This window comes from Oncorhynchus gorbuscha, unplaced genomic scaffold (genome assembly GCF_021184085.1).
Source record: "Oncorhynchus gorbuscha isolate QuinsamMale2020 ecotype Even-year unplaced genomic scaffold, OgorEven_v1.0 Un_scaffold_1313, whole genome shotgun sequence".
NCBI classification, from domain to species: domain Eukaryota; kingdom Metazoa; phylum Chordata; class Actinopteri; order Salmoniformes; family Salmonidae; genus Oncorhynchus; species Oncorhynchus gorbuscha.
The window spans coordinates 11,367-34,405 of record NW_025746125.1 but is presented as its reverse complement, the minus strand read 5'-3'; the positions used below and the strand labels follow the sequence as shown (position 1 = coordinate 34,405).

The 23,039-nt window shown below is 46.1% G+C and overlaps 7 non-coding genes across 7 annotated transcripts; all 7 read left to right on the top strand.

The window, feature by feature from the left end:
* Positions 1-829: 829 nt before the first annotated feature.
* Positions 830-901, top strand: trnae-cuc. The gene has a single exon. It is a non-coding gene; the product is annotated as a tRNA-Glu (tRNA).
* A 7,992-nt stretch (positions 902-8,893) lies between these two features.
* On the top strand, positions 8,894-8,965 carry trnae-cuc. Its single transcript has one exon. It is a non-coding gene; the product is annotated as a tRNA-Glu (tRNA).
* Positions 8,966-10,451: 1,486 nt separating this feature from the next.
* On the top strand, positions 10,452-10,523 carry trnae-cuc. The gene has a single exon. It is a non-coding gene; the product is annotated as a tRNA-Glu (tRNA).
* A 1,909-nt stretch (positions 10,524-12,432) lies between these two features.
* trnae-cuc lies at positions 12,433-12,504 on the top strand. The gene has a single exon. It is a non-coding gene; the product is annotated as a tRNA-Glu (tRNA).
* Positions 12,505-13,407: 903 nt separating this feature from the next.
* trnae-cuc lies at positions 13,408-13,479 on the top strand. The gene has a single exon. It is a non-coding gene; the product is annotated as a tRNA-Glu (tRNA).
* A 3,666-nt stretch (positions 13,480-17,145) lies between these two features.
* On the top strand, positions 17,146-17,217 carry trnae-cuc. Its single transcript has one exon. It is a non-coding gene; the product is annotated as a tRNA-Glu (tRNA).
* A 1,626-nt stretch (positions 17,218-18,843) lies between these two features.
* On the top strand, positions 18,844-18,915 carry trnae-cuc. The gene has a single exon. It is a non-coding gene; the product is annotated as a tRNA-Glu (tRNA).
* Positions 18,916-23,039: the final 4,124 nt, after the last annotated feature.

Genomic DNA, 23,039 nt, shown 5'->3' with positions numbered 1-23,039 from the left:
ACTGTAGTATGGCTTTTTATGGCGGTTTTGGAGCAGTAGCTTCTTCCTTGCTGAGCGGCCTCTCGGGGTATGTCGATATAGGACTCGTTTGCCTGTGGATATAGACCATTTTGTACCTGTTTCCTCCAGCATCTTCACAAGGTCCTTTGCTGTTGTTCTGGGATGGATTTGCACTTTTCGACCCAAAGTACGTTCATCTCTAGGAGAGAGAACGCGTCTCCTTCCTGAGCGGTATGACGCCTGCGTGGTCCCATGGTGTTTATACTTGCGTACTATTGTTTCTACAGATGAGCGAGGTACCTTCAGGCATTTGGAAATTGCTCCCAAGGAGGAACCAGACTTGTGGAGGTCTACATTTTTTTCTGAGGTCTTGGCTGATTTCCTTTGCTTTTCCCATGGAGTCAAGCAAAGAGGCACTGAGTTTGAAGGTAGGCCTTGAAATACATCTACAGGTACACCTCCAATTGACTCAAAGGATGTCAATTAGCCTATCAGAAGCTTCTAAAGCCATGACATCATTTTCGGGAATTTTACAAACTGTTTAAAGGCACAGCCAACTTTGTGTATGTAAACTTCTGGCCCACTGAATTTGTGATACAGTGAATTATAAGTGAAATAATCCCTCTGTAAACAATTGTTGGAAAAATGACTTGTGTCATGCACAAAGTAGATGTCCTAACCGACTGCCAAAACTATCGTTTGTTAGCAAGAAATGTGGGGAGGGGTTGACAAACAGGTTTTAATGACTCCAGCCTAAGTGGATGGAAACTTACGACTTCAACTATATGTACCATTTCAAACTGGGAAACGAATTGCACTGTAGTACCCTTCCCTGGTGGTCTAGTGGTTAGGATTCGGTGCTCTCACCGCCGCGGCCCGGGTTCGATTCCCGGTCAGGGAAATAGTCTATTCTCCTTGTTTACTTGTGCAACCTGTCACTATGAATTTAGTAGGTTGTCGCACATATGTACCACTTCAAATTGCGAACCGATTTGCACTGCAGTGTCCTTCCCAGGTGTTCTAGTGGTGCACCAGACCCTCCTGCAGCAAAGCACCCCCACAACATGATGGTGTTCTTCGGCTTGAAAGCCTCCCCCTTTTCCCTCCAAACATAACAATGGTCATTATGGCCAAACAGTTCGATTTTTGTTTCATCAGACCAGAGGACATTTCTCCAAAAACTAGGATCTTTGTCCCCAAACTGTAGTATGGCTTTTTTATGGCGGTTTTGGAGCAGTAGCTTCTTCCTTGCTGAGCGGCCTCTCGGGGTATGTCGATATAGGACTCGTTTGCCTGTGGATGTAGACCATTTTGTACCTGTTTCCTCCAGCATCTTCACAAGGTCCTTTGCTGTTGTTCTGGGATGGATTTGCACTTTTCGACCCAAAGTTTTAATGACTCCAGCCTAAGTGGATGGAAACTTACGACTTCAACTATATGTACCATTTCAAACTGGGAAACGAATTGCACTGTAGTATCCCTTCCCTGGTGGTCTAGTGGTTAGGATTCGATTCCCGGTCAGTGAACTGCTCTTTTGCTACATGTTTACGTGTGCAACCTGTCACAATGAATATAGAAGGTTATCGCACATATGTACCAGCTCACACTGGGAACCGATTTGAAATGTTGTACCCTTCCCTGGTGGTCTAGTGCTTAGGATTCGGCGCTCTCACAGCCGCTGCCCGGGTTCGATTCCCGTTCAGGGAACTAATCTTTTGCTACATGTTTACTTGTGCAACCTGTCACAATGAATATAGAAGGTTATCGCACATATGTACCAGCTCACACTGGGAACCGATTTGCACTGTAGTACCCTTCCCTGGTGGTCTAGTGGTTAGGATTCGGCGCTCTCACCGCCGCGACCCGGGTTCGATTCCCGTTCAGGGAACTATGCTTTTGCTACATGTTTACTTGTGCAACCTGTCACAATGAATATAGAAGGTTATCGCACATATGTACCATCTCACACTGGGAACCGATTTGCACTGCAGTGTCCTTCCCAGGTGTTCTAGTGGTGCACCAGACCCTCCTGCAGCAAAGCACCCCCACAACATGATGGTGTTCTGAGCGGGCTCTCGAGGTATGTCGATATAGGACTCGTTTGCCTGTGGATATAGACCATTTTGTACCTGTTTCCTCCAGCATCTTCACAAGGTCCTTTGCTGTTGTTCTGGGATGGATTTGCACTTTTCGACCCAAAGTACGTTCATCTCTAGGAGAGAGAACGCGTCTCCTTCCTGAGCGGTATGACGCCTGCGCCATACCATGGTGTTTATACTTGCGTACTATTGTTTCTACAGATGAGCGAGGTACCTTCAGGCGTTTGGAAATTGCTCCCAAGGAGGAACCAGACTTGTGGAGGTCTACATTTTTTTCTGAGGTTTTGCCTGATTTCCTTTGCTTTTCCCATGGAGTCAAGCAAAGAGGCACTGAGTTTGAAGGTAGGCCTTGAAATACATCTACAGGTACACCTCCAATTGACTCAAAGGATGTCAATTAGCCTATCAGAAGCTTCTAAAGCCATGACATCATTTTCGGGAATTTTACAAACTGTTTAAAGGCACAGCCAACTCATTGTATGTAAACTTCTGGCCCACTGAATTTGTGATACAGTGAATTATAAGTGAAATAATCCCAATGTAAACAATTGTTGGAAAAATGACTTGTGTCATGCACAAAGTAGATGTCCTAACCGTCTGCCAAAACGATCGTTTGTTAGCAAGAAATGTGGGGAGGGGTTGACAAACAGGTTTTAATGACTCCAGCCTAAGTGGATGGAAACTTACGACTTCAACTATATGTACCATTTCAAACTGGGAAACGAATTGCACTGTAGTACCCTTCCCTGGTGGTCTAGTGGTTAGGATTCGGCGCTCTCACCGCCGCGGCCCGGTTTCGATTCCCGGTCAGGGAACTACTCTTTTGCTACATGTTTACTTGTACAACCTGTCACAATGAATATAGAAGGTTATCACACATATGTACCAGCTCACACTTGGAACCGATTTGCACTGTCGTACCCTTCCCTGGTGGTCTAGTGGTTAGGATTCGGCGCTCTCACCGCCGCGTCCCGGGTTCGATTCCCGGTCAGGGAACTACTCTTTTGCTACATCTTTACTTGTACAACCTGTCACAATGAATATAGAAGGTTATCGCACATATGTACCAGCTCACACTGAGAACCGATTTGCACTGTAGTATCCTTCCCTGGTGGTCTAGTGGTTAGGATTCCAGCGCTCTCACCGCCTGCGATGGGTTCTTCAGGGAACTACTCTTTTCTACATGTTTACTTGTGCAACCTGTCACAATGAATATAGAAGGTTATCATCACATATGTACCAGCTCAAACTGGGAACCGATTTGCACTGCAGTGTCCTTCCCAGGTGTTCTAGTGGTGCACCAGACCCTCCTGCAGCAAAGCACCCCCACAACATGATGGTGTTCTGAGCGGCCTCTCGGGGTATGTCGATATAGGACTCGTTTGCCTGTGGATATAGACCATTTTGTACCTGTTTCCTCCAGCATCTTCACAAGGTCCTTTGCTGTTGTTCTGGGATGGATTTGCACTTTTCGACCCAAAGTACATTCATCTCTACCGTCTCCTTCCTGAGCGGTATGACGCCTGTGTCATACCATGGTGTTTATACTTGCGTACTATTGTTTCTACAGATGAGCGAGGTACCTTCAGGCGTTTGGAAATTGCTCCCAAGGAGGAACCAGACTTGTGGAGGTCTACATTTTTTTCTGAGGTCTTGGCTGATTTCCTTTGCTTTTCCCATGGAGTCAAGCAAAGAGGCACTGAGTTTGAAGGTAGGCCTTGAAATACATCTACAGGTACACACCTCCAATTGACTCAAAGGATGTCAATTAGCCTATCAGAAGCTTCTAAAGCCATGACATCATTTTCGGGAATTTTACAAACTGTTTAAAGGCACAGCCAACTTAGTGTATGTAAACTTCTGGCCCACTGAATTTGTGATACAGTGAATTATAAGTGAAATAATCCCTCTGTAAACAATTGTTGGAAAAATTACTTTTGTCATGCACAAAGTAGATGTCCTAACCGACTGCCAAAACTATCGTTTGTTAGCAAGAAATGTGTGGAGGGGTTGACAAACAGGTTTTAATGACTCCAGCCTAAGTGGATGGAAACTTACAACTTCAACTATATGTACCATTTCAAACTGGGAAACGAATTGCACTGTAGTACCCTTCCCTGGTGGTCTAGTGGTTAGATTGGCTTCAGCAACCCGCGGCCCGGATTCGATTCCCGGTCAGGGAACTACTCTTTTGCTACATGTTTACTTGTACAACCTGTCACAATGAATATAGAAGGTTATCGCACATATGTACCAGCTCACACTGAGAACCGATTTGCACTGTATTATCCTTCCCTGGTGGTCTAGTGGTTAGGATACGACGCTCTCACCGCCGCAGCCTGGGTTCAATTCCCGGTCAGGGAAATAGTCTATGCTCCTTGTTTACTTGTGCATCCTGTCACTATGAATTTAGTAGGTTGTCGCACATATGTACCACTTCAAATTGCGAACCGATTTGCACTGCAGTGTCCTTCCCAGGTGTTCTAGTGGTGCACCAGACCCTCCTGCAGCAAAGCACCCCCACAACATGATGGTGTTCTTCGGCTTGAAATCCTCCCCCTTTTCCCTCCAAACATAACAATGGTCATTATGGCCAAACAGTTCGATTTTTGTTTCATCAGACCAGAGGACATTTCTCCAAAAACTAGGATCTTTGTCCCCAAACTGTAGTATGGCTTTTTTATGGCGGTTTTGGAGCAGTAGCTTCTTCCTTGCTGAGCGGCCTCTCGGGGTATGTCGATATAGGACTCGTTTGCCTGTGGATGTAGACCATTTTGTACCTGTTTCCTCCAGCATCTTCACAAGGTCCTTTGCTGTTGTTCTGGGATGGATTTGCACTTTTCGACCCAAAGTTTTAATGACTCCAGCCTAAGTGGATGGAAACTTACGACTTCAACTATATGTACCATTTCAAACTGGGAAACGAATTGCACTGTAGTATCCTTCCCTGGTGGTCTAGTGGTTAGGATTCGATTCCCGGTCAGTGAACTGCTCTTTTGCTACATGTTTACGTGTGCAACCTGTCACAATGAATATAGAAGGTTATCGCACATATGTACCAGTTCACACTGGGAACCGATTTGAAATGTTGTACCCTTCCCTGGTGGTCTAGTGCTTAGGATTCGGCGCTCTCACAGCCGCTGCCCGGGTTCGATTTCCGTTCAGGGAACTAATCTTTTGCTACATGTTTACTTGTGCAACCTGTCACAATGAATATAGAAGGTTATCGCACATATGTACCAGCTCACACTGGGAACCGATTTGCACTGTAGTACCCTTCCCTGGTGGTCTAGTGGTTAGGATTCGGCGCTCTCACCGCTGCGACCCGTGTTCGATTCCCGTTCAGGGAACTACGCTTTTGCTACATGTTTACTTGTGCAACCTGTCACAATGAATATAGAAGGTTATCGCACATATGTACCATCTCACACTGGGAACCGATTTGCACTGCAGTGTCCTTCCCAGGTGTTCTAGTGGTGCACCAGACCCTCCTGCAGCAAAGCACCCCCACTACATGATGGTGTTCTGAGCGGGCTCTCGAGGTATGTCGATATAGGACTTGTTTGCCTGTGGATATAGACCATTTTGTACCTGTTTCCTCCAGCATCTTCACAAGGTCCTTTGCTGTTGTTCTGTGATGAATTTGCACTTTTCGACCCAAATGTACGTTCATCTCTAGGAGAGAGAACTGCGTCTCCTTCCTGAGCGGTCTAGTGGTGCCTGCGCCATACCATGGTGTTTATACTTGCGTACTATTGTTTCTACAGATGAGCGAGGTACCTTCAGGCGTTTGGAAATTGCTCCCAAGGAGGAACCAGACTTGTGGAGGTCTACATTTTTTTTGATTTTTGTTTCATCAGACCAGAGGACATTTCTCCAAAAACTAGGATCTTTGTCCCCAAACTGTAGTATGGCTTTTTTATGGCGGTTTTGGAGCAGTAGCTTCTTCCTTGCTGAGCGGCCTCTCGGGGTATGTCGATATAGGACTCGTTTGCCTGTGGATATAGACCATTTTGTACCTGTTTCCTCCAGCATCTTCACAAGGTCCTTTGCTTTTGTTCTGGGATGGATTTGCACTTTTCGACCCAAAGTACGTTCATCTCTAGGAGAGAGAACGCGTCTCCTTCCTGAGCGGTATGACGCCTGCGTGGTCCCATGGTGTTTATACTTGCGTACTATTGTTTCTACAGATGAGCGAGGTACCTTCAGGCTTTTGGAAATTGCTCCCAAGGAGGAACCAGACTTTTGGAGATCTACATTTTTTTCTGAGGTCTTGGCTGATTTCCTTTGCTTTTCCCATGGAGTCAAGCAAAGAGGCACTGAGTTTGAAGGTAGGCCTTGAAATACATCTACAGGTACACCTCCAATTGACTCAAAGGATGTCAATTAGCCTATCAGAAGCTTCTAAAGCCATGACATCATTTTCGGGAATTTTACAAACTGTTTAAAGGCACAGCCAACTTAGTGTATGTAAACTTCTGGCCCACTGAATTTGTGATACAGTGAATTATAAGTGAAATAATCCCTCTGTAAACAATTGTTGGAAAATGACTTGTGTCATGCACAAAGTAGATGTCCTAACCGACTGCCAAAACTATCGTTTGTTAGCAAGAAATGTGTGGAGGGGTTGACAAACAGGTTTTAATGACTCCAGCCTAAGTGGATGGAAACTTACGACTTCAACTATATGTACCATTTCAAACTGGGAAACGAATTACACTGTAGTACCCTTCCCTGGTGGTCTAGTGGTTAGGATTCGGCACTCTCACCGCCGCGTCCCGGGTTTGATTCCTGGTCAGGGAACTACTCTTTTGCTACATGTTTACTTGTACAACCTGTCACAATGAATACAGAAGGTTATCGCACATATGTACCAGCTCACACTTGGAACCGATTTGCACTGTCGTACCCTTCCCTGGTGGTCTAGTGGTTAGGATTCGGCGCTCTCACCGCTGCGGCCCGGGTTCGATTCCCGGTCAGGGAACTACTCTTTTGCTACATCTTTACTTGTACAACCTGTCACAATGAATATAGAAGGTTATCGCACATATGTACCAGCTCACACTGAGAACCAATTTGCACTGTATTATCCTTCCCTGGTGGTCTAGTGGTTAGGATTCGGCGCTCTCACTGCTGCGGCCCGGGTTCGATTCCCGGTCAGGGAAATAGTCTATGCTCCTTGTTTACTTGTGCAACCTGTCACTATGAATTTAGTAGGTTGTCGCACATATGTACCACTTCAAATTGCAAACCGATTTGCCCTGCAGTGTCCTTCCCAGGTGTTCTAGTGGTGCACCAGACTCTCCTGCAGCAAAGCACCCCCACAACATGATGGTGTTCTTCGGCTTGAAAGCCTCCCCTTTTCCCTCCAAACATAACAATGGTCATTATGGCCAAACAGTTCGATTTTTGTTTCATCAGACCAGAGGACATTTCTCCAAAAACTAGGATCTTTGTCCCCAAACTGTAGTATGGCTTTTTATGGCGGTTTTGGAGCAGTAGCTTCTTCCTTGCTGAGCGGCCTCTCGGGGTATGTCGATATAGGACTCGTTTGCCTGTGGATATAGACCATTTTGTACCTGTTTCCTCCAGCATCTTCACAAGGTCCTTTGCTGTTGTTCTGGGATGGATTTGCACTTTTCGACCCAAAGTACGTTCATCTCTAGGAGAGAGAACGCGTCTCCTTCCTGAGCGGTATGACGCCTGCGTGGTCCCATGGTGTTTATACTTGCGTACTATTGTTTCTACAGATGAGCGAGGTACCTTCAGGCGTTTGGAAATTGCTCCCAAGGAGGAACCAGACTTGTGGAGGTCTACATTTTTTTCTGAGGTCTTGGCTGATTTCCTTTGCTTTTCCCATGGAGTCAAGCAAAGAGGCACTGAGTTTGAAGGTAGGCCTTGAAATACATCTACAGGTACACTCCTCCAATTGACTCAAAGGATGTCAATTAGCCTATCAGTAGCTTCTAAAGCCATGACATGATTTTCGGGAATTTTACAAACTGTTTAAGGGCACAGCCAACTTATTGTATGTAAACTTCTGGCCCACTGAATTTGTGATACAGTGAATTATAAGTGAAATAATCCCTCTGTAAACAATTGTTGGAAAAATGACTTGTGTCATGCACAAAGTAGATGTCCTAACCGTCTGCCAAAACGATCGTTTGTTAGCAAGAAATGTGGGGAGGGGTTGACAAACAGGTTTTAATGACTCCAGCCTAAGTGGATGGAAACTTACGACTTCAACTATATGTACCATTTCAAACTGGGAAACGAATTGCACTGTAGTACCCTTCCCTGGTGGTCTAGTGGTTAGGATTCTGCGCTCTCACCGCCGCGGCCCGGGTTCGATTCCTGATCAGGGAACTACTCTTTTGCTACATGTTTACTTGTGCAACCTGTCACAATGAATATAGAAGGTTTATCACATATGTACCAGCTCACACTGGGAACCGATTTGCACTGTTGTACCCTTCCCTGGTGGTCTAGTGGTTAGGATTCGGCGCTCTCACCGCAGCAGCCCGGGTTCGACTCTGATTTCCACTGTAGTACCCTTCCCCGACAACTGATTTGCACTGTAGTACCCTTCCCTGGTGGTCTAGTGGTTAGGATTTGCGCTCTCACCGTCGCAGCCCGGGTTCGACTCCTGATTTCCACTGGTACCCTTCTCTGGTGGTTTGCTACATGTTTACTGTAGTACACTTCCCTAGTGGTCAACCTTTCACAATGAATATAGAAGGTTATCGCACATATGTACCAGCTCACACTGGAACCGATTTGCACTGTAGTACCCTTCCCTGGTGGTCTAGTGGTTAGGATTCGGCGCTCTCACCGCCGTGGCCCGGGTTCGATTCCCGGTCAGGGAACTACTCTATTGCTACATGTTTACTTGTACAACCTGTCACAATAAATATAGGTTATCGCACATATGTACCAGCTCACACTTGGAACCGATTTGCACTGTAGTACCCTTCCCTGGTGGTCTAGTGGTTAGGATTCGGCGCTCTCACCGCCACGGCCTGGGTTCGATTCCCTGTCAGGGAACTACTCTTTTGCTACATGTTTACTTGTACAACCTGTCACTATGAATTTAGTAGGTTGTCGCACATATGTACCACTTCAAATTGCAAACCGATTTGCCCTGCAGTGTCCTTCCCAGGTGTTCTAGTGGTGCACCAGACCCTCCTGCAGCAAAGCACCCCACAACATGATGGTGTTCTTCGGCTTGAAAGCCTCCCCCTTTTCCCTCCAAACATAACAATGGTCATTATGGCCAAACAGTTCGATTTTGTTTCATCAGACCAGAGGACATTTCTCCAAAAACTAGGATCTTTGTCCCCAAACTGTAGTATGGCTTTTTTATGGCGGTTTTGGAGCAGTAGCTTCTTCCTTGCTGAGCGGCCTCTCGGGGTATGTCGATATAGGACTCGTTTGCCTGTGGATATAGACCATTTTGTACCTGTTTCCTCCAGCATCTTCACAAGGTCCTTTGCTGTTGTTCTGGGATGGATTTGCACTTTTCGACCCAAAGTACGTTCATCTCTAGGAGAGAGAACGCGTCTCCTTCCTGAGCGGTATGACGCCTGCGTGGTACCATGGTGTTTATACTTGCGTACTATTGTTTCTACAGATGAGCGAGGTACCTTCAGGCGTTTGGAAATTGCTCCCAAGGAGGAACCAGACTTGTGGAGGTCTACATTTTTTTTCTGAGGTCTTGCTGATTTCCTTTGCTTTTCCCATGGAGTCAAGCAAAGAGGCACTGAGTTTGAAGGTAGGCCTTGAAATACATCTACAGGTACACCTCCAATTGACTCAAAGGATGTCAATTAGCCTATCAGAAGCTTCTAAAGCCATGACATCATTTTCGGGAATTTTACAAACTGTTTAAAGGCACAGCCAACTTAGTGTATGTAAACTTCTGGCCCACTGAATTTGTGATACAGTGAATTATAAGTGAAATAATCCCTCTGTAAACAATTGTTGGAAAAATGACTTGTGTCATGCACAAAGTAGATGTCCTAACCGTCTGCCAAAACTATCGTTTGTTAGCAAGAAATGTGTGGAGGGGTTGACAAACAGGTTTTAATGACTCCAGCCTAAGTGGATGGAAACTTACGACTTCAACTATATGTACCATTTCAAACTGGGAAACGAATTGCACTGTAGTACCCTTCCCTGGTGGTCTAGTGGTTAGGATTCGGCGCTCTCACCGCCGCGGCCCGGGTTCGATTCCTGGACAGGGAACTACTCTTTTGCTACATGTTTACTTGAACAACCTGTCACAATGAATTAGAAGGTTATCGCACATATGTACCAGCTCACACTTGGAACCGATTTGCACTGTATTATCCTTCCCTGGTGGTCTAGTGGTTAGGATTCGGCGCTCTCACCGCCGCGGCCCGGGTTCGATTCCCGGTCAGGGAAATAGTCTATGCTCCTTGTTTACTTGTGCAACCTGTCACTATGAATTTAGTAGGTTGTCGCACATATGTACCACTTCAAATTGCAAACCGATTTGCCCTGCTGTGTCCTTCCCAGGTGTTCTAGTGGTGCACCAGACCCTCCTGCAGCAAAGCAACCCCACAACATTATGGTGTTCTTCGGCTTGAAATCCTCCCCTTTTTCCCTCCAAACATAACAATGGTCATTATGGCCAAACAGTTTGATTTTGTTTCATCAGACCAGAGGACATTTCTCCAAAAACTAGGATCTTTGTCCCCAAACTGTAGTATGGCTTTTTTATGGCGGTTTTGGAGCAGTAGCTTCTTCCTTGCTGAGCGGCCTCTCGGGGTATGTCGATATAGGACTCGTTTGCCTGTGGATATAGACCATTTTGTACCTGTTTCCTCCAGCATCTTCACAAGGTCCTTTGCTGTTGTTCTGGGATGGATTTGCACTTTTCGACCCAAAGTACGTTCATCTCTAGGAGAGAGAACGCGTCTCCTTCCTGAGCGGTATGACGCCTGCGTCATACCATGGTGTTTATACTTGCGTACTATTGTTTCTACAGATGAGCGAGGTACCTTCAGGCGTTTGGAAATTGCTCCCAAGGAGGAACCAGACTTGTGGAGGTCTACATTGTTTTTCTGAGGTCTTCCCTGATTTCCTTTGCTTTTCCCATGGAGTCAAGCAAAGAGGCACTGAGTTTGAAGGGAGGCCTTGAAATACATCTACAGGTACACCTCCAATTGACTCAAAGGATGTCAATTAGCCTATCAGAAGCTTCTAAAGCCATGACATCATTTTCGGGAATTTTACAAACTGTTTAAAGGCACAGCCAACTTATTGTATGTAAACTTCTGGCCCACTGAATTTGTGATACAGTGAATTATAAGTGAAATAATCCCAATGTAAACAATTGTTGGAAAAATGACTTGTGTCATGCACAAAGTAGATGTCCGAACCGTCTGCCAAAACGATCGTTTGTTAGCAAGAAATGTGGGGAGGTGTTGACAAACAGGTTTTAATGACCCCAGCCTAAGTGGATGGAAACTTACGAGTTCAACTATATGTACCATTTCAATCTGGAAAACGAATTGCACTGTAGTACCCTTCCCTGGTGGCCTAGTGGTTAGGATTTGGTGCTCTCTCCGCTGCGCCCCGGGTTCGATTCCCGGTCAGGGAACTACTCTTTTGCTACATGTTTACTTGTACAACCTGTCACAATGAATATAGAAGGTTGTCGCACATATGTACCACTTCAAATTGCAAACCGATTTGCCCTGCTGTGTCCTTTCCAGGTGTTCTAGTGGTGCACTAGACCCTCCTGCAGCAAAGCAACCCCACAACATGATGGTGTTCTTCGGCTTAAAATCCTCACCTTTTCCCTCCAAACATAACAATGGTCATTATGGCCAAACAGTTCGATTTTTGTTTCATCAGACCAGAGGACATTTCTCCAAAAACTAGGATCTTTGTCCCCAAACTGTAGTATGGCTTTTTTATGGTGGTTTTGGAGCAGTAGCTTCTTCCTTGCAGAGGAAGGAGCTTCCTTGCATTTCAAACTGGGAACCGATTTGCACTGTAGTACCCTTCCCTGGTGGTCTAGTGGTTAGGATTCGGCGCTCTCACGCGGCCCGGGTTTGACTCCCGATTTCCACTGTAGTACCCTTCCCTGGTGGTTCGACTCCCAGTTCGACTCCCGATTTGCACTGTAGTACCCTTCCCTGGTGGTCTAGTGATTAGGATTCGTTGCTCTCACCGCTGGGTTTTACGGTCAGGGAACTAATCTTTTGCTACATGTTTACTTGTACAACCTGTCACAATGAATATAGAAGGTTATCGCACATATGTACCAGCTCACACTTGGAACCGATTTGCACTGTTGTACCCTTCCCTGGTGGTCTAGTGGTTAGGATTCGGCGCTCTCACCGCCGCGGCCCGGGTTCGATTCCCGGTCAGGGAACTACTCTTTTGCTACATCTTTACTTCTACAACCTGTCACAATGAATATAGAAGGTTATCGCACATATGTACCAGCTCACACTGAGAACCAATTGCACTGTATTATCCTTCCCTGGTGGTCTAGTGGTTAGGATTCGGTGCGCTCTCACCGCCGCGGCTCGGGTTCGATTCCCGGTCAGGGAAATAGTCTATGCTCCTTGTTTACTTGTGCAACCTGTCACTATGAATTTAGTAGGTTGTCGCACATATGTACCACTTCAAATTGCAAACCGATTTGCCCTGCTGTGTCCTTCCCAGGTGTTCTAGTGGTGCACTAGACCCTCCTGCAGCAAAGCAACCCCACAACATGATGGTGTTCTTCGGCTTGAAATCCTCACCTTTCCCTCCAAACATAACAATGGTCATTATGGCCAAACAGTTCGATTTTTGTTTCATCAGACCAGAGGACATTTCTCCAAAACTAGGATCTTTGTCCCCAAACTGTAGTATGGCTTTTTTATGGCGGTTTTGGAGCAGTAGCTTCTTCCTTGCAGAGGAAGGAGCTTCCTTACCATTTCAAACTGGGAAACGAATTGCACTGTAGTACCCTTCCCTGGTGGTCTAGTGGTTAGGATTCGGCGCTCTCACCGCCGCGGCCCGGGTTTGACTCCCGATTTCCACTGTAGTACCCTTCCCTGGTGGTTCGACTCCCAGTTCGACTCCCGATTTGCACTGTAGTACCCTTCCCTGGTGGTCTAGTGGTTAGGATTCGTTGCTCTCACCGCTGCGGCCCGGGTTCGATTCACGGTCAGGGAACTAATCTTTTGCTACATGTTTACTTGTACAACCTGTCACAATGAATATAGAAGGTTATCGCACATATGTACCAGCTCACACTTGGAACCGATTTGCACTGTTGTACCCTTCCCTGGTGGTCTAGTGGTTAGGATTCGGCGCTCTCACCGCCGCGGCCCGGGTTCGATTCCCGGTCAGGGAACTACTCTTTTGCTACATCTTTACTTCTACAACCTGTCACAATGAATATAGAAGGTTATCGCACATATGTACCAGCTCACACTGAGAACCAATTTTCACTGTATTATCCTTCCCTGGTGGTCTAGTGGTTAGGATTCGGTGCTCTCACCGCCGCGGCTCGGGTTCGATTCCCGGTCAGGGAAATAGTCTATGCTCCTTGTTTACTTGTGCAACCTGTCACTATGAATTTAGTAGGTTGTCGCACATATGTACCACTTCAAATTGCAAACCGATTTGCCCTGCAGTGTCCTTCCCAGGTGTTCTAGTGGTGCACCAGACCCTCCTGCAGCAAAGCACCCCCACAACATGATGGTGTTCTTCGGCTTGAAAGCCTCCCCCTTTTCCCTCCAAACATAACAATGGTCATTATGGCCAAACAGTTCGATTTTTGTTTCATCAGACCAGAGGACATTTCTCCAAAAACTAGGATCTTTGTCCCCAAACTGTAGTATGGCTTTTTTATGGCGGTTTTGGAGCAGTAGCTTCTTCCTTGCTGAGCGGCCTCTCGGGGTATGTCGATATAGGACTCGTTTGCCTGTGGATATAGACCATTTTGTACCTGTTTCCTCCAGCATCTTCACAAGGTCCTTTGCTGTTGTTCTGGGATGGATTTGCACTTTTCGACCCAAAGTACGTTCATCTCTAGGAGAGAGAACGCGTCTCCTTCCTGAGCGGTATGACGCCTGCCTCATACCATGGTGTTTATACTTGCGTACTATTGTTTCTACAGATGAGCGAGGTACCTTCAGGCGTTTGGAAATTGCTCCCAAGGAGGAACCAGACTTGTGGAGGTCTACATTTTTTTCTGAGGTCTTGCCTGATTTCCTTTGCTTTTCCCATGGAGTCAAGCAAAGAGGCACTGAGTTTGAAGGTAGGCCTTGAAATACATCTACAGGTACACCTCCAATTGACTCAAAGGATGTCAATTAGCCTATCAGAAGCTTCTAAAGCCATGACATCATTTTCGGGAATTTTACAAACTGTTTAAAGGCACAGCCAACTTATTGTATGTAAACTTCTGGCCCACTGAATTTGTGATACAGTGAATTATAAGTGAAATAATCCCAATGTAAACAATTGTTGGAAAAATGACTTGTGTCATGCACAAAGTAGATGTCCTAACCGACTGCCAAAACTATCGTTTGTTAGCAAGAAATGTGGGGAGGGGTTGACAAACAGGTTTTAATGACTCCAGCCTAAGTGGATGGAAACTTACGACTTCAACTATATGTACCATTTCAAACTGGGAAACGAATTGCACTGTAGTACCCTTCCCTGGTGGTCTAGTGGTTAGGATTCGATTCCCGGTCAGGGAACTACTCTTTTGCTACATGTTTACTTGTACAACCTGTCACAATGAATATAGAAGGTTATCGCACATATGTACCAGCTCACACTTGGAACCGATTTGCACTGTAGTACCCTTCCCTGGTGGTCTAGTGGTTCGGATTTGGCGCTCTCACCGCCTGCTCCCGCGTTCGATTCCCGATCAGGGAACTACTTTTTTGCTACATGTTTACTTGTACAACCTGTCACAATGAATATAGAAGGTTATCGCACATATGTACCAGCTCACACTGAGAACTGATTTGCACTGTATTATCCTTCCCTGGTGGTCTAGTGGTTAGGATTTGGAGCTCTCACCTCCGTGGCCCGGATTCGATTCCCGGTCAGGGAAATAGTCTATGCTCCTTGTTTTGTGCAACCTGACTATGAATTTAGTAGGTTGTCGCACATATGTACCACTTCAAATTGCAAACCGATTTGCCCTGCAGTGTCCTTCCCAGGTGTTCTAGTGGTGCACCAGACCCTCCTGCAGCAAAGCACCCCCACAACATGATGGTGTTCTTCGGCTTCCCTTGAAAGCCTCCCCCTTTTCCCTCCAAACATAACAATGGTCATTATGGCCAAACAGTTCGATTTTTGTTTCATCAGACCAGAGGACATTTCTCCAAAAACTAGGATCTTTGTCCCCAAACTGTAGTATGGCTTTTTTATGGCGGTTTTGGAGCAGTAGCTTCTTCCTTGCTGAGCGGCCTCTCGGGGTATGTCGATATAGGACTCGTTTGCCTGTGGATATAGACCATTTTGTACCTGTTTCCTCCAGCATCTTCACAAGGTCCTTTGCTGTTGTTCTGGGATGGATTTGCACTTTTCGACCCAAAGTACGTTCATCTCTAGGAGAGAGAAACGTCTCCTTCCTGAGCGGTATGACGCCTGCGTCATACCATGGTGTTTATACTTGCGTACTATTGTTTCTACAGATGAGCGAGGTACCTTCAGGCGTTTGGAAATTGCTCCCAAGGAGGAACCAGACTTGTGGAGGTCTACATTTTTTTCTGAGGTCTTGCCTGATTTCCTTTGCTTTTCCCATGGAGTCAAGCAAAGAGGCACTGAGTTTGAAGGTAGGCCTTGAAATACATCTACAGGTACACCTCCAATTGACTCAAAGGATGTCAATTAGCCTATCAGAAGCTTCTAAAGCCATGACATCATTTTCGGGAATTTTACAAACTGTTTAAAGGCACAGCCAACTTAGTGTATGTAAACTTCTGGCCCACTGAATTTGTGATACAGTGAATTATAAGTGAAATAATCCCTCTGTAAACAATTGTTGGAAAAATGACTTGTGTCATGCACAAAGTAGATGTCCTAACCGACTGCCAAAACTATCGTTTGTTAGCAAGAAATGTGGGGAGGGGTTGACAAACAGGTTTTAATGACTCCAGCCTAAGTGGATGGAAACTTACGACTTCAACTATATGTACCATTTCAAACTGGGAAACGAATTGCACTGTAGTACCCTTCCCTGCTGGTCTAGTGGTTAGGATTCGGCGCTCTCACCGCCCCGTCCAGGGTTTGATTCCTGGTCAGGGAACTACTCTTTTGCTACATGTTTACTTGTACAACCTGTCACAATGAATATAGAAGGTTATCGCACATATGTACCAGCTCACACTTGGAACCGATTTGCACTGTCGTACCCTTCCCTGGTGGTCTAGTGGTTAGGATTCGGCGCTCTCACCGCCGCGGCCCTGGTTCGATTCCCGGTCAGGGAACTACTCTATTGCTACATGTTTACTTGTACAACCTGTCACAATGAATATAGAAGGTTATCGCACATATGTACCAGCTCACACTTGGAACCGATTTGCACTGTAGTACCCTTCCCTGGTGGTCTAGTGGTTAGGATTCGGCGCTCTCACCGCCGCGGCCCGGGTTCGATTCCTGGTCAGGGAAATACTCTTTTGCTACATGTTTACTTGTGCAACCTGTCACAATGAATATAGAAGGTTATCGCACATATGTACCAGCTCACACTGGGAACCGATTTGCACTGTAGTACCCTTCCCTGGTGGTCTAGTGGTTAGGATTCGATTCCCGGTCAGGGAACTGCTCTTTTGCTACATGTTTACTTGTGCAACCTGTCACAATGAATATAGAAGGTTATCGCACATATGTACCAGCTCACACCGAGAACCGATTTGCACTGTATTATCCTTCCCTGGTGATCTAATGGTTAGGATTTGGCGCTCTCACCGTCGCGGCCCAGGTTCGATTCCCCGTCAGGGAAATAGTCTATGCTCCTTGTTTCCAGTTCGACTCGCGATTTGCACTGTCGTACCCTTCCCTGGTGGTCTAGTGGTTAGGATTCGGCGCTCTCACCGCCGCGGCCCGGGTTCGATTCCCGGTCAGGGAACTACTCTTTTGCTACATCTTTACTTGTACAACCTGTCACAATGAATATAGAAGGTTATCGCACATATGTACCACTTCAAATTGCAAACCGATTTGCCCTGCAGTGTCCTTCCCAGGTGTTCTAGTGGTGCACCAGACCCTCCTGCAGCAAAGCAACCCCACAACATGATGGTGTTCTTCGGCTTGAAATCCTCCCCCTTTTCCCTCCAAACATAACAATGGTCATTATGGCCAAACAGTTCGATTTTTGTTTCATCAGACCAGAGGACATTTCTCCAAAAACTAGGATCTTTGTCCCCAAACTGTAGTATGGCTTTTTTATGGCGGTTTTGGAGCAGTAGCTTCTTCCTTGCTGAGCGGCCTCTCGGGGTATGTCGATATAGGACTCGTTTGCCTGTGGATATAGACCATTTTGTACCTGTTTCCTCCAGCATCTTCACAAGGTCCTTTGCTGTTGTTCTGGGATGGATTTGCACTTTTCGACCCAAAGTACGTTCATCTCTAGGAGAGAGAACGCGTCTCCTTCCTGAGCGGTATGACGCCTGCGTGGTCCCATGGTGTTTATACTTGCGTACTATTGTTTCTACAGATGAGCTAGGTACCTTCAGGCGTTTGGAAATTGCTCCCAAGGAGGAACCAGACTTGTGGAGGTCTACATTTTTTTCTGAGGTCTTGGCTGATTTCCTTTGCTTTTCCCATGGAGTCAAGCAAAGAGGCACTGAGTTTGAAGGTAGACCTTGAAATACATCTACAGTTACACCTCCAATTGACTCAAAGGATGTCAATAAGCCTATCAGAAGCTTCTAAAGCCATGACATCATTTTCGGGAATTTTACAAACTGTTTAAAGGCACAGCCAACTTTGTGTATGTAAACTTCTGGCCCACTGAATTTGTGATACAGTGAATTATAAGTGAAATAATCCCTCTGTAAACAATTGTTGGAAAAATTACTTGTGTCATGCACAAAGTAGATGTCCTAACCGACTGCCAAAACTATCGTTTGTTAGCAAGAAATGTGTGGAGGGGTTGACAAACAGGTTTTAATGACTCAAGCCTAAGTGGATGGAAACTTACGACTTCAACTATATGTACCATTTCAAACTGGGAAACGAATTGCACTGTAGTACCCTTCCCTGGTGGTCTAGTGTTTAGGATTCGGCGCTCTCACCGCCGCGGCCCAGGTTCGACTCCCGATTTCCACTGTAGTACCCTTTCCTGGTTTTTCGACTCCCAGTTCGACTCCTGATTTGCCCTGTAGTACCCTTCCCTGGTGGTCTAGTGGTTAGGATTCGGCGCTCTCACCGCAGCGTCCTGGGTTTGATTCCTGGTCAGGGAACTACTCTTTTGCTACATGTTTACTTGTACAACCTGTCACAATGAATACAGAAGGTTATCGCACATATGTACCAGCTCACACTTGGAACCGATTTGCACTGTCATACCCTTCCCTGGTGGTCTAGTGGTTAGGATTCGGCGCTCTCACAGCTGCGGCCCGGGTTCGATTCCCGGTCAGGGAACTACTCTATTGCTACATGTTTACTTGTACAACCTGTCACAATGAATATAGAAGGTTATCGCACATATGTACCAGCTCACACTTGGAACCGATTTGCACTGTAGTACCCTTCCCTGGTGGTCTAGTGGTTAGGATTCGGCGCTCTCACCGCCGCGGCCCGGGTTCGATCCCCGGTCAGGGAACTACTCTTTTGCTACATGTTTACTTGTGCAACCTGTCACAATGAATATAGAAGGTTATCGCACATATGTACCAGCTCACACTGGGAACCGATTTGCACTGCAGTGTCCTTCCCAGGTGTTCTAGCGGTGCACCAGACCCTCCTGCAGCAAAGCACCCCCACAACATTATGGTGTTCTTCGGCTTGAAAGCCTCCCCCTTTTCCCTCCAAACATAACAATGGTCATTATGGCCAAACAGTTTGATTTTTGTTTCATCAGACCAGAGGACATTTCTCCAAAAACTAGGATCTTTGTCCCCAAACTGTAGTATGGCTTTTTTATGGCGGTTTTGGAGCAGTAGCTTCTTCCTTGCTGAGCGGCCTCTCGGGGTATGTCGATATAGGACTCGTTTGCCTGTGGATATAGACCATTTTGTACCTGTTTCCTCCAGCATCTTCACAAGGTCCTTTGCTGTTGTTCTGGGATGGATTTGCACTTTTCGACCCAAAGTACGTTCATCTCTAGGAGAGAACGCGTCTCCTTCCTGAGCGGTATGACGCCTGCGTGGTCCCATGGTGTTTATACTTGCGTACTATTGTTTCTACAGATGAGCGAGGTACCTTCAGGCATTTGGAAATTGCTCCCAAGGAGGAACCAGACTTGTGGAGATCTACATTTTTTCTGAGGTTTCCCTGATTTCCTTTGCTTTTCCCATGGAGTCAAGCAAAGAGGCACTGAGTTTGAAGGTAGGCCTTGAAATACATCTACAGGTACTCCTCCAATTGACTCAAAGGATGTCAATTAGCCTATCAGAAGCTTCTAAAGCCATGACATCATTTTCGGGAATTTTACAAACTGTTTAAAGGCACAGCCAACTTAGTGTATGTAAACTCTGGCCCACTGAATTTGTGATACAGTGAATTATAAGTGAAATAATCCCTCTGTAAACAATTGTTGGAAAAATGACTTGTGTCATGCACAAAGTAGATGTCCTAACCGACTCCCAAAACTATCGTTTGTTAGCACGAAATGTGTGGAGGGGTTGACAAACAGGTTTTAATGACTCCAGCCTAAGTGGATGGAAACTTACGACTTCAACTATATGTACAATTTCAAATTGGGAAACGAATTGCACAGTAGTACCCTTCCCTGGTGGTCTAGTGGTTTGGATTCGGCGCTCTCACCGCCGCGGCCCGGGTTTGATTCCCGGTCAGAGAACCACCCTTTTGCTACATGTTTACTTGTACAACCTGTCACTATGAATTTAGTAGGTTGTCGCACATATGTACCACTTCAAATTGCAAACCGATTTGCCCTGCAGTGTCCTTCCCAGGTGTTCTAGTGGTGCACCAGACCCTCCTGCAGCAAAGCACCCCCACAACATGATGGTGTTCTTCGGCTTGAAAGCCTCCCCCTTTTCCCTCCAAACATAACAATGGTCATTATGGCCAAACAGTTTGATTTTTGTTTCATCAGACCAGAGGACATTTCTCCAAAAACTAGGATCTTTGTCCGCAAACTGTAGTATGGCTTTTTTATGGCGGTTTTGGAGCAGTAGCTTCTTCCTTGCTGAGCGGCCTCTAGGGGTATGTCGATATAGGACTCGTTTGCCTGTGGATATAGACCATTTTGTACCTGTTTCCTCCAGCATCTCCACAAGGTCCTTTGCTGTTGTTCTGGGATGGATTTGCACTTTTCGACCCAAAGTACGTTCATCTCTAGGAGAGATAACGCGTCTCCTTCCTGAGCGGTATGACGCCTGCGTGGTCCCATGGTGTTTATACTTGCGTACTATTGTTTCTACAGATGAGCGAGGTACCTTCAGGCGTTTGGAAATTGCTCCCAAGGAGGAACCAGACTTGTGGAGGTCTACATTTTTTTTCTGAGGTCTTGCCTGATTTCCTTTGCTTTTCCCATGGAGTCAAGCAAAGAGGCACTGAGTTTGAAGGTAGGCCTTGAAATACATCTACAGGTACACCTCCAATTGACTCGAAGGATGTCAATAAGCCTATCAGAAGCTTCTAAAGCCATGACATCATTTTCGGGAATTTTACAAACTGTTTAAAGGCACAGCCAACTTATTGTATGTAAACTTCTGGCCCACTGAATTTGTGATACAGTGAATTATAAGTGAAATAATCCCAATGTAAACAATTGATGGAAAAAAGACTTGTGTCATGCACAAAGTAGATGTCCGAACCGTATGCCAAAACGATCGTTTGTTAGCAAGAAATGTGGGGAGGTGTTGACAAACAGGTTTTAATGACCCAGCCTAAGTGGATGGAAACTTACGACTTCAACTATATGTACCATTTCAAACTGGGAAACGAATTGCGCTGTAGTACCCTTCCCTGGTGGTCTAGTGGTTAGGATTCGGCGCCGCGGCCGGGTTCGACTCTGATTTCCACTGTAGTACCCTTCCCTGGTGGTTCGACTCCCAGTTCGACTCCCGATTTGCACTGTAGTACCCTTCCCTGGTGGTCTAGTGGTTAGGATTTGGCGCTCTCACCGCCGAGGCCCGGGTTCGACTCCCGGTCAGGTAACTAGTCTTTTGCTACATGTTTACTTGTACAACCTGTCACAATGAATATAGAAGGTTATCGCACATATGTACCAGCTCACACTGAGAACCAATTTGGACTGTATTATCCTTCCCTGGTGGTCTAGTGGTTAGGATTCGATTCCCGGTCAGTGAACTGCTCTTTTGCTACATGTTTACGTGTGCAACCTGTCACAATGAATATAGAAGGTTATCGCACATATGTACCAGCTCACACTGGGAACCGATTTGAAATGTTGTACCCTTCCCTGGTGGTCTAGTGGTTAGGATTCGGTGCTCTCACCGCCGCGGCCTGGGTTCGATTCCCGGTCAGGGAAATAGTCTATTCTCCTTGTTTACTTGTGCAACCTGTTACTATGAATTTAGTAGGTTATCGCACATATGTACCAGCTCACACTGAGAACCAATTTCCAGTGTATTATCCTTCCCTGGTGGTCTAGTGGTTAGTATTCGGCGCTCTCACTGCCGCGGCCCGGGTTCGATTCCCGGTCAGGGAAATAGTCTATGCTGAGCGGACTCGTTCGCCTGTGGATATTCCTTGTTTACTTGTGCAACCTGTCACTATGAATTTAGTAGGTTGTCGCACATATGTACCACTTCAAATTGCAAACCGATTTGCCCTGCAGTGTCCTTCCCAGGTGTTCTAGTGGTGCACCAGACCCTCCTGCAGCAAAGCAACCCCACAACATGATGGTGTTCTTCGGCTTGAAATCCTCCCCCTTTTCCCTCCAAACATAACAATGGTCATTATGGCCAAACAGTTCGATTTTTGTTTCATCAGACCAGAGGACATTTCTCCAAAAACTAGGATCTTTGTCCCCAAACTGTAGTATGGCTTTTTTATGGCGGTTTTGGAGCAGTAGCTTCTTCCTTGCTGAGCGGCCTCTCGGGGTATGTCGATATAGGACTCGTTTGCCTGTGGATATAGACCATTTTGTACCTGTTTCCTCCAGCATCTTCACAAGGTCCTTTGCTGTTGTTCTGGGATGGATTTGCACTTTTCGACCCAAAGTTTTAATGACTCCAGCCTAAGTGGATGGAAACTTACGACTTCAACTATATGTACCATTTCAAACTGGGAAACGAATTGCACTGTAGTATCCTTCCCTGGTGGTCTAGTGGTTAGGATTCGATTCCCGGTCAGTGAACTGCTCTTTTGCTACATGTTTACGTGTGCAACCTGTCACAATGAATATAGAAGGTTATCGCACATATGTACCAGCTCACACTGGGAACCAATTTACACTGTAGTACCCTTCCCTGGTGGTCTAGTGGTTAGGATTCGGCGCTCTCATCGCCGCGACCCGGGTTCGATTCCCGTTCAGGGAACTATGCTTTTGCTACATGTTTACTTGTGCAACCTGTCACAATGAATATAGAAGGTTATCGCACATATGTACCATCTCACACTGGGAACCGATTTGCACTGCAGTGTCCTTCCCAGGTGTTCTAGTGGTGCACCAGACCCTACTGCAGCAAAGCACCCCCACAACATGATGGTGTTCTGAGCGGGCTCTCGAGGTATGTCGATATAGGACTCGTTTGCCTGTGGATATAGACCATTTTGTACCTGTTTCCTCCAGCA